The sequence below is a fragment of the Mustela erminea genome, chromosome 6, assembly GCF_009829155.1.
Source record: "Mustela erminea isolate mMusErm1 chromosome 6, mMusErm1.Pri, whole genome shotgun sequence".
In the NCBI taxonomy this organism is placed as follows: Eukaryota; Metazoa; Chordata; class Mammalia; order Carnivora; family Mustelidae; genus Mustela; species Mustela erminea.
The window spans coordinates 30,258,588-30,271,537 of record NC_045619.1 but is presented as its reverse complement, the minus strand read 5'-3'; the positions used below and the strand labels follow the sequence as shown (position 1 = coordinate 30,271,537).

Genomic DNA, 12,950 nt, shown 5'->3' with positions numbered 1-12,950 from the left:
GTCTGGGAAAATCCACTGCATGTCTGAAAGACCTTATGTAGCCTAAAAAATATATTGGAAAATAGTCCTATTTTAGAAATGTGTACAAGTTACTTATATGTGTCTTTTATATTATTGATGCTTTTATCAGACATGAGCTTTGACGGTTAAGGACTAGATTTGCACAGTTCAAGATACTGTGTGTGTATGTGTGTGTGTGTGTGTGTGTGTGTGTGTGTTAATTAAATGCTTTAATCTACTTCCAAATTTAAGAATTGAGAATCGCTGGCATTCAGCCAAGGCCGAGGCAGGTAGTAATTACACTTGGGAAAACCACAAAATTACATCCTGTAACAATGTGGAAACATTGCAACATTGACAGAAGATTGTGTCCACTTGGTGAACTTGGGAACTATAGAATTAAAAAAAAAAAAGGCCTTTGTGTAATTGAAGCTTGAGTGCATGAAGGAAAGAAGGGCTTGGCCTACCCATGAAGCAGCAAGGATGAAGACTCAATCAGTTAATGAATTTGCTGAAGGTGGAAATGCAAACACATTGCATAACTATCAAATAATAAATTAATAAAGAACGCTAGAAGAAGGGACAGCAAAAATGTGTGATCCTTAAGGCTGAGCCTGGATCTTTCTTCCTGCCACCTTAGTTAGGTAAATATTAGGTACTTAGTAAATATTTGAGGTTGAATGGAAGAATAACAATTGAGGATGAGAGTATTTTAACTCTTTGTAACTAATTACAAAGAAACACAAATTTTAGCTGTGTGTTTCCAGTAGCAGCAAGTTGCGTTACTTTTATGGAACCTAAAATTTAGCATCTTTGCCATGCCGCTGGAGGAGGCATGAAGATGTAATGTAAGCTATATTATGCTGAACCTTGTGAAGTTACAGAGACTCACTGTTTCTGGCCTACAAAAAGGGCAAATTGAAACGGTCCAAAGGGTCCAGGTTTGTCGTTGTTGTTGTTTGGCTTTCTGTCTAGGAGATATCCTCAACATTTTAAAAAACGACTAGCACTCTGTAAACACTGAGTCACAAAGAGTAAATTCTGCCACTAGCAGACACGGAGCCCTTATATGTTCTTAAGACTCCTCCCAACCCCCACCAAAATATGTGACGGCCGATTAACCGCAGGGGTAATTTCAGAGCACAAATCTTCTTTAAAACAAATGAAACATAGTGTTATTCTGGAACTATTAGAAGAACATAAATAGAAAAGACTCTGAAGAAGGTTTTAAAATGAGATTGTGGGGATGGTTGCCCAACTAAACTAAAAAACATTAAATTATACATTTTAAAAAGTTGAATTTGATGGCCTATCAATTATATCTCAATAAAGTTTTTGTTTTGTTTTTTTCGTTTTTAATAAAAGAGACTAGAGCTACAGAGAGTGGAAATGCAAATGGCCTCTGTGGACCATTCTGTGGTTCCAAGGAGGAGGAGGAGGAGGAGGAGGAGGGCGTTACTTGCCAAACTTCAGACATCTGCCTGCTGGCTGGCCAACCCCCACGGCATCATCTCTGAGAAGATTGCATGTCGCAGCTCCCATCCTTGCCAAGTCATGAAAGTAAATATACAAGCAGTATTAATAGCCTCTGGTATTTTCAGCGCCGTGCTCCAACTCCGGAAAGGGATCCCCTGAACATTCCTAACTGAAGCATGGTGAGAAGTGTCACCTTTGCAAAGGCCGTTCGAGTCTTTGTGGGAAGGATCTTTTTCAATCGACTCGTCCAGTCAAGTTCCTATGGCTGGTTCTAGGGCCCAGAGTAAATGTAAGCGTTACCTGCAAGCAGTGATCCTTCACCTGGGAGGAGAAAAGGTTAGGAATCCCAGATGAACAGCCAGAACACTCCGAGAAATGTAGGGAGGCCTAGACCCAATTTTACACACAACGTCAAGAGTCCAAGAGCCCTTGAATCCCTTCCATGGATTCCAGATTAGGAATCTTTGGTCTATCTTCTTTAACATGTTCCCTCTGCATTCTGTGAGAGTATTTTAGAGAGATTTAACATTGAAAATGAAACTCTAGAATCTGAGAGAGACTCTAGGTAGGCTATCGCTTTCCTTCACTATCACAAACACTGATCTTAAGACCCTGACTAGGACCTACGGTGCCTTCTAATGGGATGTAAATGGCACCTGGCAATGGGGGGAAAGAGCCGGGTAGAATAGACTCACAATTCCCTTATGTTTTCACTGCCTTTGGCTTCTCTCTGTACCCCACCACCACCGCTTATAATCACATACATTATCATTCTATTCCCAGTGTTTCTTTGACATTGCGTTGTTCCTCAATACCTGGGCAAGCATGTATAGTTTAAAAATTGTTTAGAAACCCTATTTTTATTTATTTAAGTGTTTATTTAAATTCCAGTTAACATATAGTGTAGTAGGTATAGTGCATAGTTTCTGGAGTAGCATTAAGTGGTTCATCACTTACATATAATGCCCAGTGCTCATCACAACAATAATAATAATGCCCATTACTCCTTTAGCCCACCCCCCACCCCCGCTGCCTCCCCTCCAGCAGCCCTCAGTTTGTTCTCCACTGTTAGGAGTCTGTTTTATGGTTTGCCTCTCTCTCTTTATTTTCCCCCATGTTCATCTGTTTGGTTTCTTAAATCCCACATTTGAGTGAAATCATATGGTATTTAGTTTTTTCCTGACTGACTCATTTCACTTGACATAATACACTGGTTCCATCCACGTTGTTGCAAATGGCAGGATTTCATTCTTTTTATGGCTGAGTAATATTCCATTGTAGATATACACCACAACTTCTCTATTCATTCATCAGCTGATAGACATTTGAACTCTTACCATAATTTGGCTATCATTGCTAATGCTGCTGTAAACGTCAAGGGGCATATGTCCATTCGAATCAGTATTTTTACATCCTTTGAATAAATACCTAATAGTGCAATTGCTGGATTGTCTTACAAGATACATCTCCGGAGGCAAGGGAAACAGAAACCCCATTTTTAATAACAACCATTATTATTAAGAATGTACTATTAAGGGGCTCCTGGGTGGCTCAGTGGGTTAAAGCCTCTGCCTTCAGCTCAGGTCATGATCCCAAGTTCTGGGATCAAGTCCTGCATGGGGCTCTCCGCTCAGCAGGGAGCCTGCTTCCTCCTCTCTCTCTCTCTGCCTGCCTCTCTACTTGTGAGCTCTCTCTGTGTGCCTAATAAATAAATAAAATATTTTTTAAAAAAGAATGTATTATTAATAATAGCCATTAAAAATTACAATCTGTAACAAAAGAAGTCTAGAGAGACCAAGAACTCAGTTGTTTCTTACAACTTATGTTACCGGGCTCTGATCATGCTAAGCATGGGTCTAAAGACAGGTTTTGAATGTATTTAAAAGCAACTATTTTTTTTTAAAAAGGGATGGAATCAAAAGTGGTAAGAATTTATTAAGCATCCATTATATTCTCAGCCCAGTGTTTAAATGGCATGGAGAACACAGAGGGAAAATAGCTTCTTCCATCACAGAACTTACTAGTAATCAACAAGACAAGATGGTGAAATAACAGGCAATTAGAGAGTGAAACAACACCTGGTTCTAAGTATTCAAATTCATAAACCATTTTTTAAAAAGTTTCAAATAAAAAGAAGTGTTTTGTGTTCTACAACTTGCTTGCACTGAAAATCAAAGACGTTATGAACATCGCACTGAAATAGCCAAATTTGGGGAAGGAGGACACCATATGTCAACAATTACCAATAAGCCAATTTGTAACCACCAATCCCCAAATTTGGGGGAGGGGGACAACAGATGTCAACAATCACCAATAAGCATTATTTCCTGGCATTCTGCACAACTCTATGCCATATAATGTGTACTTAAAAAAATAAACAAATCATGGCCCTTATGCATAAGTCCCTCACAATCCAAGTTTATTTTCCGATTGGTGAGGAAGAAAAACTTGCTTTCTTTTTTTTCTTACTTGAAGTTCCAACAGGAAGTATCCAAGGAGAAATCTGTTCTTGCAAGATTCTCAGCCAGAAACAGAAACATTTCCATCAAAAATATAGCAAATAGGACTGTTCTCCTGAGATTTCTAACCTAATTAGTCAGATGAAAACACCTTTCAGATATTCCTTTGCTAATGTGTTTAGAGATGATAAAAAAAAACGGGGAGTGTATTTTCTCCTCTGCTATCTATGGAACGCAGGCTGTGTCATTTGAGGTAAAAGCAGGCTGACGAAAATGAATTTGTGGGTCATTTAGGAAGAAAGCAGGACTGGAATGAAAATAAAGGAGTGCAGACTAATTGTCAGAGATTCCCAACCATTCTCATATAATTTACATTAACCCATAATGGTTTGTATGTCTAAACCAAATTGCAAGATTGAGTTGGTAGTTATGAGCTTGTTGAATAAAGTCAATTGAATCAAATAGGATTTTACTGAAGGATCTTTTGTGTGATAACAACCCAAACCCGGATTACAGTCAGCCAATGACATTACCAGAAGAGGTGACATCTTGAATCCAGGGCACACTTTTCTCGTCGGGGCTAGCCCCAAACTTCCCTCAAAACAGACAGACCCGCTTTAGCATCTTGGGCGTTATACGGACACTGTCTGTAGACAGTGGTCTCAGAATCTGTGTTACGTGTGTGTATGTGCGCACACGCGTGCGCAAGCGTGTGTGTTACTTTTTTTTTTTTTATTTTATTTATTTATTTGACAGACAGAGACCACAAGTAGGCAGAGAAGCAGGCAGAGAGAGAGGGGGAACCAGGCTCCCTGCTGAGCAGAGAGCCCGAGGAGGGGCTCGATCCCAGGACCCTGAGATCATGACCTGAGCCGAAGGCAGAGGCTTAACGCACTGAGCCACCCCAGCACCCCATGTGTGTGTTACTTTTTACTGCAGCATAAAACATGCACATAGAAAAGAATCTAAAATGTACCTGTACTCTTCAACAACTGCTTAAACAGAGTCCAGTCCAGAGTTAAGAAATACAATACATCAGCTCCCCAAAAGAGCCGAAACAATATAGTTTGATTTGGTCTGGCTCTGAATTTTATTGGAAGACGATCATTACGTAGGTATTTTCCAAACCACGATTCCTTCGTTTAACCTTAAAATTGTGACGGTTTCCGGTGTTGCCTGTAAATGTTGTTTGCTCATTTACATCACTGTTTAGTATCCCAAAGCATTTATCCCTTATCTGGCGGCCCCTAAGCAAACCTTCTCGAGGGTATATTCCTGGAATTGCTGGGCAATATGGTTTGTATATCATCAGCTTTCCTTGGCAATTCTAAGCTTTCTGTCAATGTGATTTTACATCTTAATTATAGCCCATCTGGTCAGTGTATCTGTCATCCCAATTTTCATTTTCTAATTGCTAATGACATTGAGCACCTTCTTCTATGTCTACCGGCCTCCATCACTTCTTAATTTAATAATCAACATCTCACTAACTGGGACTTGTCCTTTTTTGTGTGTAGGTATGCCCCATTCTTAACATAGCAAGTAGCCGGACCTTTTTCCAATCAATTTGGAAGGATTTCATTGCTGTGATTACAAATTATCATATCAACTTTGCTTCAGTTTTAACCAGTCACTGAAACAGCCAGATAATATGTCTGGGCCGGGCGGGGAGTGGGGGGGGGGTCGAAGTTGGGTGTTCCACCTACTGCCTGACTTGTTTTCAAGTCCTTGCCCATATCTAGTCCTTAAAGTTATCACGGTGAAGTTGTACAAGGATAAATGATGACACTTGAACTCATCTGCCACAAAAAGAAGCCTGTTTGGTACAGAAATTGAGGACTTAAGATCCATCAGTGTAGGGCATTATGATAGTAGCTTACGGAGTTGGTGTCTATTTTCTGAGTGGAATTACAGCCTTTGATATTTAGGGTAACACTAGTATTCTCTTCTTCTAAGCAGAAGAGCCCTAGAATGTCAGAGTAAGAAAGACACAGTGTGCTAGTCTGTTTCTTAGAGAGGCGTCCATTAACTGCTTACCTCCCATGCCCCAAGTGGTCAAGGGTAAGCTACATTGTCACTGATAAAGAGCATTTTCTTTTCCCTCTTTCTTTTTTTTTTTTTTTAAGAGCATTTTCTGAAGGAGTCTCTACTTTGCAGAAACGTGGCCTGCTCTGCTCTGTCTGCATAACCTTGAGGGGACAGAGCGGGAGCCCCCGGGACCTGGTTCTAATCTCTTAATCCTCTTAGATCTTTTGGCTATAGTCCTCATCTACCTGCTTTCATTGTCTTTCTATTGCATCTCAAAAAGAACCTAAGGAGTACAGAAAGTATTCTTTTTTTTTTTTTCCAGCATAACAGTATTCATTATTTTTGCACCACACCCAGTGCTCCATGCAATCCATGCCCTCTCCAATAACCACCACCTGGTACCCCCACCTCCCACCCCCCGCCCCTTCAAAACCCTCCGATTGTTTTTCAGAGTCCATAGTCTCTCATGGTTCACCTCCCCTTCCAATTTCCCTCAACTCCCTTCTCCTCTCCATCTCCCCTTGTCCTCCATGCTATTTGTTATGCTCCACAAATAAGTGAAACCATATGATAATGGACTCTCTCTGCTTGACTTATTTCACTCAGCATAATCTCTAGAAAGTGTTCTTACAAAAGGAATTTTAGATTGTTAATTTTGGCAGATATAAACTTAAATGACGCTGTTTTCATTTCTTTCTCAAATTCCATGGATGTATAGCCTTCTTCTAGGGTTTTTGTTTTTTTTTTCCCTCCTTTACGAAAAAGAAATTTCCAAGACCTATGCTCCAAATAAGTACGAGATTAAAGTACCTAATTCTGGAGGATACACATGAAAGTCAAACTATTCGAAGGGCATCATTGCACAAACAGCAAAGAACGTGTTCCAAGGCCTGTATCTGCTGGGGGCTTTTTGTTTCTTTTGCTTTTTCCTATCCTTTTCAGAGTGAAGACCAGACACACCTGGGAGTACTAAATCCCCATAAAGGAAAAATGCTTTGTGTGAAATGTGATGTAAAAGCAAGTAGCCAACTGTCACTTAGATGAAAATAAAACCAATTGTTTAGCCTAAATGGAATAATAAATTCATCAGAACAGTTGCTTCATCTGGCTGTCGTCTTCGTGTCTTCAAGAAGCATAATAGAGGGGTGCCTGGGTGGCTCAGTGGGTTAAAGCCTCTGCCTTCCGCTCAGGTTATGGTCCCTGGGTCCTGGAATCGAGCCCTGAACCGGGCTCTCTGCTCAGCAGGGAGCCTGCTTCCCCCTATCTCTCTGTCTGCCTCTCTGCCTAGTTGTGATCTCTGTCAAATAAATAAAATCTTTAGGGGAAAAAAAAAAAAAAGCATATTAAAGAGGTAGAATAGCATCCAGGATGTTAAGACATTACTCTTTATTTACTCACCTGCATGAGGCCATCTTCCTTAATGGGTAACTACTTCTAGATGTCTAGCAAATGTTTCTGACAAGGAGACTTTCACTTTGTTTTGTATTACAGTATATTGAACTGTTCTTTCGAAATCCATTTCACATTTATAGGAGACATGATATTCAATATAATATTCCTAGCACCTAGCACAGTGGTACGTACTTAGTACTAACATTCAAATTTCTTTTGAATAGATAAGTGAATTTTGTAGCCTGAAAGGTACTTCTTTTTGAAGCTTTAATTTGGAAAGTATGGTATACTTATTGTTTATAAATAAAGGTATATCAAATTTTCCATTTAGTCAGGTTAAAGCTTTGCAACCAAGATGGGTCTAAAAGCAGAGCAAGAGAATCTTTCATATAGTTTCTCTCTAATAGCCAGCATAAGCTTCAACAATCCATTCAGTAGATTTTAAATTACAAAAATAAAGATTGAAGCCTTGTGTCTCTCATTTATTTGAGGGGAAAAAAGTCTCCGTAATAACAGTAACAGGAAGGAAAATTTAGCCCTCTTATCTAAATGCAGATGGTATCATGGAAAGAACATCGAGACACTAGCTTCACTCACATTTATTCAATAAATATCTATTGAAAACCTATGTCAGGCATTGTGTCAAGAGCAAGCAAAGTAGAAAAAGAAAGAAAGAAAAAGAAAAACAAATAAACAAACAAACACCAGCTCTGGCCAATCTTCCATTTGTTTCGAGTGTTCCATTCAGTCTTGTGTTCAAAACTCATCTTTACCACTTACATGACTTTATACAAACTAAGATCCCGAAGTTTCAACCCAACCTGTCATTTGCCTGCTTCTGAAAAAGAAACAGATTTTTTAGGGGCACCTGGGTGGCTCCGTGGGTTAAAACCTCTGCCTTCAGCTCGGATCATGATCCCAGAGTCCTGGGATGGAGCCCCACATCATCATCGGGCTCTCTGCTCAGCAGGGAGCCTGATTTCTCCTCTCTCTGCCTGCCTCTCTGCCTACCTGTGATCTCTGTCTGTCAAACAAATAAAATAAAATCTTTTAAAAAAATCCTTTAAGAAACAGATTTTTTAAAATACTGCACTTATATCTTAGCTTTCCTATATGAAAACCAACAGTCCATCCTGGATCCTAAGTGGCAACTCAACTAGATTTTTATTAATTTATTACACATTATCAACCAAAGTTTTGGGTTCTAAACTTATCCAAATCATCAGAAGAACATTACAAAATTACTTCCATACACTCCAGTTCTGGTGTCGAGCTTGACTGCTAACTTCATAGAAGGGGTCCTATTCCAGTTAGCTTCATGTCAAATTGCCTGGGCTAAGGGATGCCCAGATAGCTGGTAAAATACTATTTCTGGGTTTATCTGTGAAGGTGTCTCCGGAAGGGATTAGATTTGACTTAGCAGACTAGGTAAAAAAAAAGATCATCTTCGCGAATGTGGATGGGCAAATTTGTGAGCCAGTTTCTGAAATCAATCAATCAATCTATCCTAGTTATATTTTTCTGGAGAACCCTGTCAAATACAAATTTTGGTATTTTGATGAGATGAACATTTGAAGTGGTGGGCTCAATGACGATCGGTGACCCTCCCTTATACGGGTGGGCATCATCAATTCATTCAGGGTCTAAATAGAGCAAAAGGCAGAGGAAGGAGGAATCTATCCCTTTTTTCCCTGCCTCACATTTCAGCCTGGGACATCTCTTCTTCTTCCCTTGAATCTGCTCCCCAGGTTCTCAGGCCTTCAAACTGGGACTGAATTACATCACCAGTTTTCCTGGCTCTCCAGCCTATAGATCATGGAACTTTTCAGCCTCCATAATGACATAAATGAACTTCTCATGATAAATAACACCTATATCTACATCTACAGATACAGCTACATTTATATATTATAGATCTAGTTATAGACTTCTGTTGGCTTTGTTTCCTTGGAGGACCCTAACTAATACAGCTTCTTTTCTGAACTAAAGTATAAATGTTGCACATCAAACTGACCCTGGCCAACCCAGGCAGTTTGTTGATTTCCTGTCTCCCAGACTGCATTACTGCAAATAGTGACTATCAAAATCTCATCTTCACCAAAGTTTCACTGAACATTGTACATTTTGAAGTTCTTAATTAATTTTTGGTTTAAAAGAAGCATGCTTAGGGGCTCCTGGGTGGCTCGGTCGGTTAAGTATCTTCCTTTGGCTTGGGTCATGATCTCAGGGTCCTGCGTTGGGCTCCCTGCTCAGTGGGGAGCCTGCTTCTCCCTCTGCCCCTCTCACCACTCATGCTCTCTCTCTCTCTTTTTCAAATAAATAATCTTAAAAAAAAAAGGGGGGGAGCATGTTTACTATTCTTCTTTATACATATGTATTTAACTAAAACCCTTTTTTCAGTTTCAATTGGTCTAATATTTACCTAAACTTGATTACTGAAAGAACAGCTCAAGCAAGATTAACCATTCCTAATCACTGCCAACTGTTTAAAAAAAAATTCAAATGATTTCACATCAATGACCTGAAATGACACTTAATCACTAGGATTTCCGACAGCCTAGAGGAATGAAAAGGTTTCTTTTCTTGATCATTACACCACGTCTGTCTGTATGGTGGTGAGAGGGAGGGTTTCAAGGACTCAGTTTTGTAAAACACCAAAGGGGGACGGGGAAGACAAGCGAGCACAAGGAAGCTAAGGAAGGTCTACGAACTTCCTTATTTCAAAGAAGCAGAAGTGCTGAGAAATGGAAGCCAATCTCCATATTATCCACAGGACTTACAGCTCTCTGAGTTCCAAATCAGTCTTAACTTTTTGATACTAATGAAACCAATTATTAATTTCCAGAAGAGCAAACTCTTGGTCATATATTCTGTATGGAAAGATGGAGAGGGTATGGATTAGTCAAATGGGAAAGAATCAGTAGGATTTTTTTTTTTTTGAAGTACATGCTTGGCTTTGGCAGGAACCTCAAGCTTTCATGTAGTAACATTATATTTCCTTTCCCAATCAAGTCTGGATTAGTGGAAATGAAAATTAGTTTCTGTTTCCTAAGCCACTGAAAACAAGGGAGGACGGCTTAGAGCATTCTTCTGGCTAAAGCGATTGCTGTTTAACCAAGGGCAAGCCACAAAGCAGGATCCCCCACTCCAATAATCCCGAGCTCAATTTAACACTCATTCTGCATAAGAGAAATCCAACACTCATGACTAAGAGAATCTAACTCAAAAGCAATAGCATCACCTTCCTTCACTCCCACCAAGTGAAAATAAACTGGAGAATGGCTGGGCTCCAAAACAGTGAGTTGCTAATCATCATGGGTTTTGCCTCTTTTAGAGGAAATGATATGTAATCCAACGCCTGCATGGGCCTTTTCAGGAAATTGCTCATCTGTCTAATTAAGCTCTTCTTTCTCCACAGGTCTGCGGATACACCGAACAGACATATGGCTTCCAGAAAACCTTCTTGCCTTCTTTCCGTTGGCCACTGGAAATTTCTGATGTGGTGGAATCTCCTTAAAATGGAGACTTTTTTTTTTTTTTTTGTAATCTCCATTTTTAAGGAGATTCTGTCACCTTGTATTAATTTCTGGGTATACTTCCTGACACTTCATTAGAAAGTGTCATTTCCTATCAGGAAGCACTTTTGAAAAAAATAAATAAGAAGATCCACGAGACGATGCAGATGGCTTCATAAACCTTGCCACTAGCTTTGGGCCTCTAACTGCTCACGGACTCCAAGTTTCTATGTGCTCAGGCAAGAATGTTCCAGCCTGTTTATTTGTTTTTCCAGTGGAATAGTTATTATACTTTGACCTCTGCTCCTTTCAGAACACACCGCAGAGAACCTGCCCTCTGTCCTACCTTCCACCAATGAACCTTGCTTGCTTTTATTTCCTGTCCTTGCAAAGTTAGTACAACCTGCTTCACTTCGGCAACAGTAATGTACCATTTCCTTCCTTTTACGTCAGCTTCTTCATTTCAACTTCAATTAAAGAACATTGTAACAGACATTTATGGAGTCCAATGTCAGATCCTGGAGACATGAAACAAAATACGACGAAGGTTTTGTCCTCAAGAAGCTTGCAATCCAGGGGGAAGAAAAATACAGAATTAACCCCAAACTTCACATTCAACTACAACAGCTGCAAAAAAGAAAAAGGAAAAAAGAAAGCCTTATAAACAGCATGCTAAAGAAGCAAAGAGGAAAAAACAAGATGTCATTATCCTCTCTACTTATGAAAAACAAGATGTCATTATCCTCTCTACTTATGAAAAAAAAAAACCCAACTATCATTACTTTGAAATGCTACAATACCTTGCAAATAATACTGTTTGTATGGTCATACATCTATAGTTAGAGAAGGGGGATCAGCAAGCATCCTCTGCCACTGAGGTGTTGTATCTAAAATACTTATAAGAAGGAAAACTGATTCTTATTCTTAATTTATATTCACACAGAATATAATGATAAATGAAGTTAAAAGAAATAATGATAAATGAAGTTAAAAATAATAAATGAATAAATAAATAATGATATAGATGATAGATATATAAATGATATAATGATAAAGAATAAATAAATGAAGTTAAAAAAATAATGATAAATGAAGTTAAAAGAACCAAAGATCATAGCATTTAAGTCTATTGAAGCCAATAACTGTCCCACCCACACCTCAAAAAGCACACTAGAGTGATAATAGTAGAGGCCTAGAACCTAAGTCTCATTCAGTTTGATTCTCCCTTTAACCCACCTTGAATCAAAACTACACAACTTCTTAGATCTGTTGAAAGACATCACAATAGAGATAATATGGGGCTTCAAACAAATCTCTGAACTTGAGATTTAACATTCCAGTTGTTCTGGAATGCTCTGGGCCCTATTCATGCACATCAGAGTAGTTGAGAGACAATTTGGTTCATTGCAGAACAACCCGAGCCTATAGGTTCCTAAGAGCTGCTACATTTACAGGGTCAGAGCGGATCCAGGCAAAGCCAGTTCCATTCCATTCCACAATTACTTGAGCCTGGGGAGTCCTTAGTATTTGAACCTGTATCATGCCCCATCCCACAATTACCTGATTGCTTAGGGAAGCAAAGAGGCACCGTAACGTAAAAATATTCACAAAGCTGCCGACTAATCTCTTGTAAGACTAGTCACCACTTACCCTTCACTTGGCCCTTGCTTCTGTCTCCACCCATCACATCAACACCAGGTCTGGCTGACGGTATGGTTGTTGTAGGCATTTACAAACAATGCAAATGCAATGCGCTAGGTTGCAGGGCAAAATGGCAAACATTGCAAAAGTTTTAGTGTTTCAAAAGACGGTTGAAAGTGATGTTGGAAAACTTGGATCACACGCACACAAATGAATTGCCTCTGTGAATCTGTTAATAATTAATAAATAGGAAATCAATAAAGATATTGGTGTGATAGGCATGACAAAAAAGAATTATTTGATAAAAGGGATTAAGATAGTCCTTCAGGATAATTGACAAAACCCTCACTTCAGGCAAGATAACCTCAAGTGTAATAACATTGCAAAGTGTATACATATGTTAAGAGAAGATTTCGGTACTGCTGTCATATGATTTGAT

At 39.3% G+C, this 12,950-nt stretch overlaps 1 long non-coding RNA gene across 1 annotated transcript; it reads right to left on the bottom strand.

Annotated features, from left to right (window-relative positions):
• Nucleotides 1-9,738: 9,738 nt before the first annotated feature.
• Nucleotides 9,739-12,717, bottom strand: LOC116593050. The gene is made up of 3 exons (XR_004286727.1): nucleotides 12,521-12,717; nucleotides 11,217-11,388; nucleotides 9,739-10,225 (listed from the first exon to the last, which is right to left on the bottom strand). It is a non-coding gene; the product is annotated as an uncharacterized LOC116593050 (long non-coding RNA).
• Between the last annotated feature and the right edge of the window lie 233 nt (nucleotides 12,718-12,950).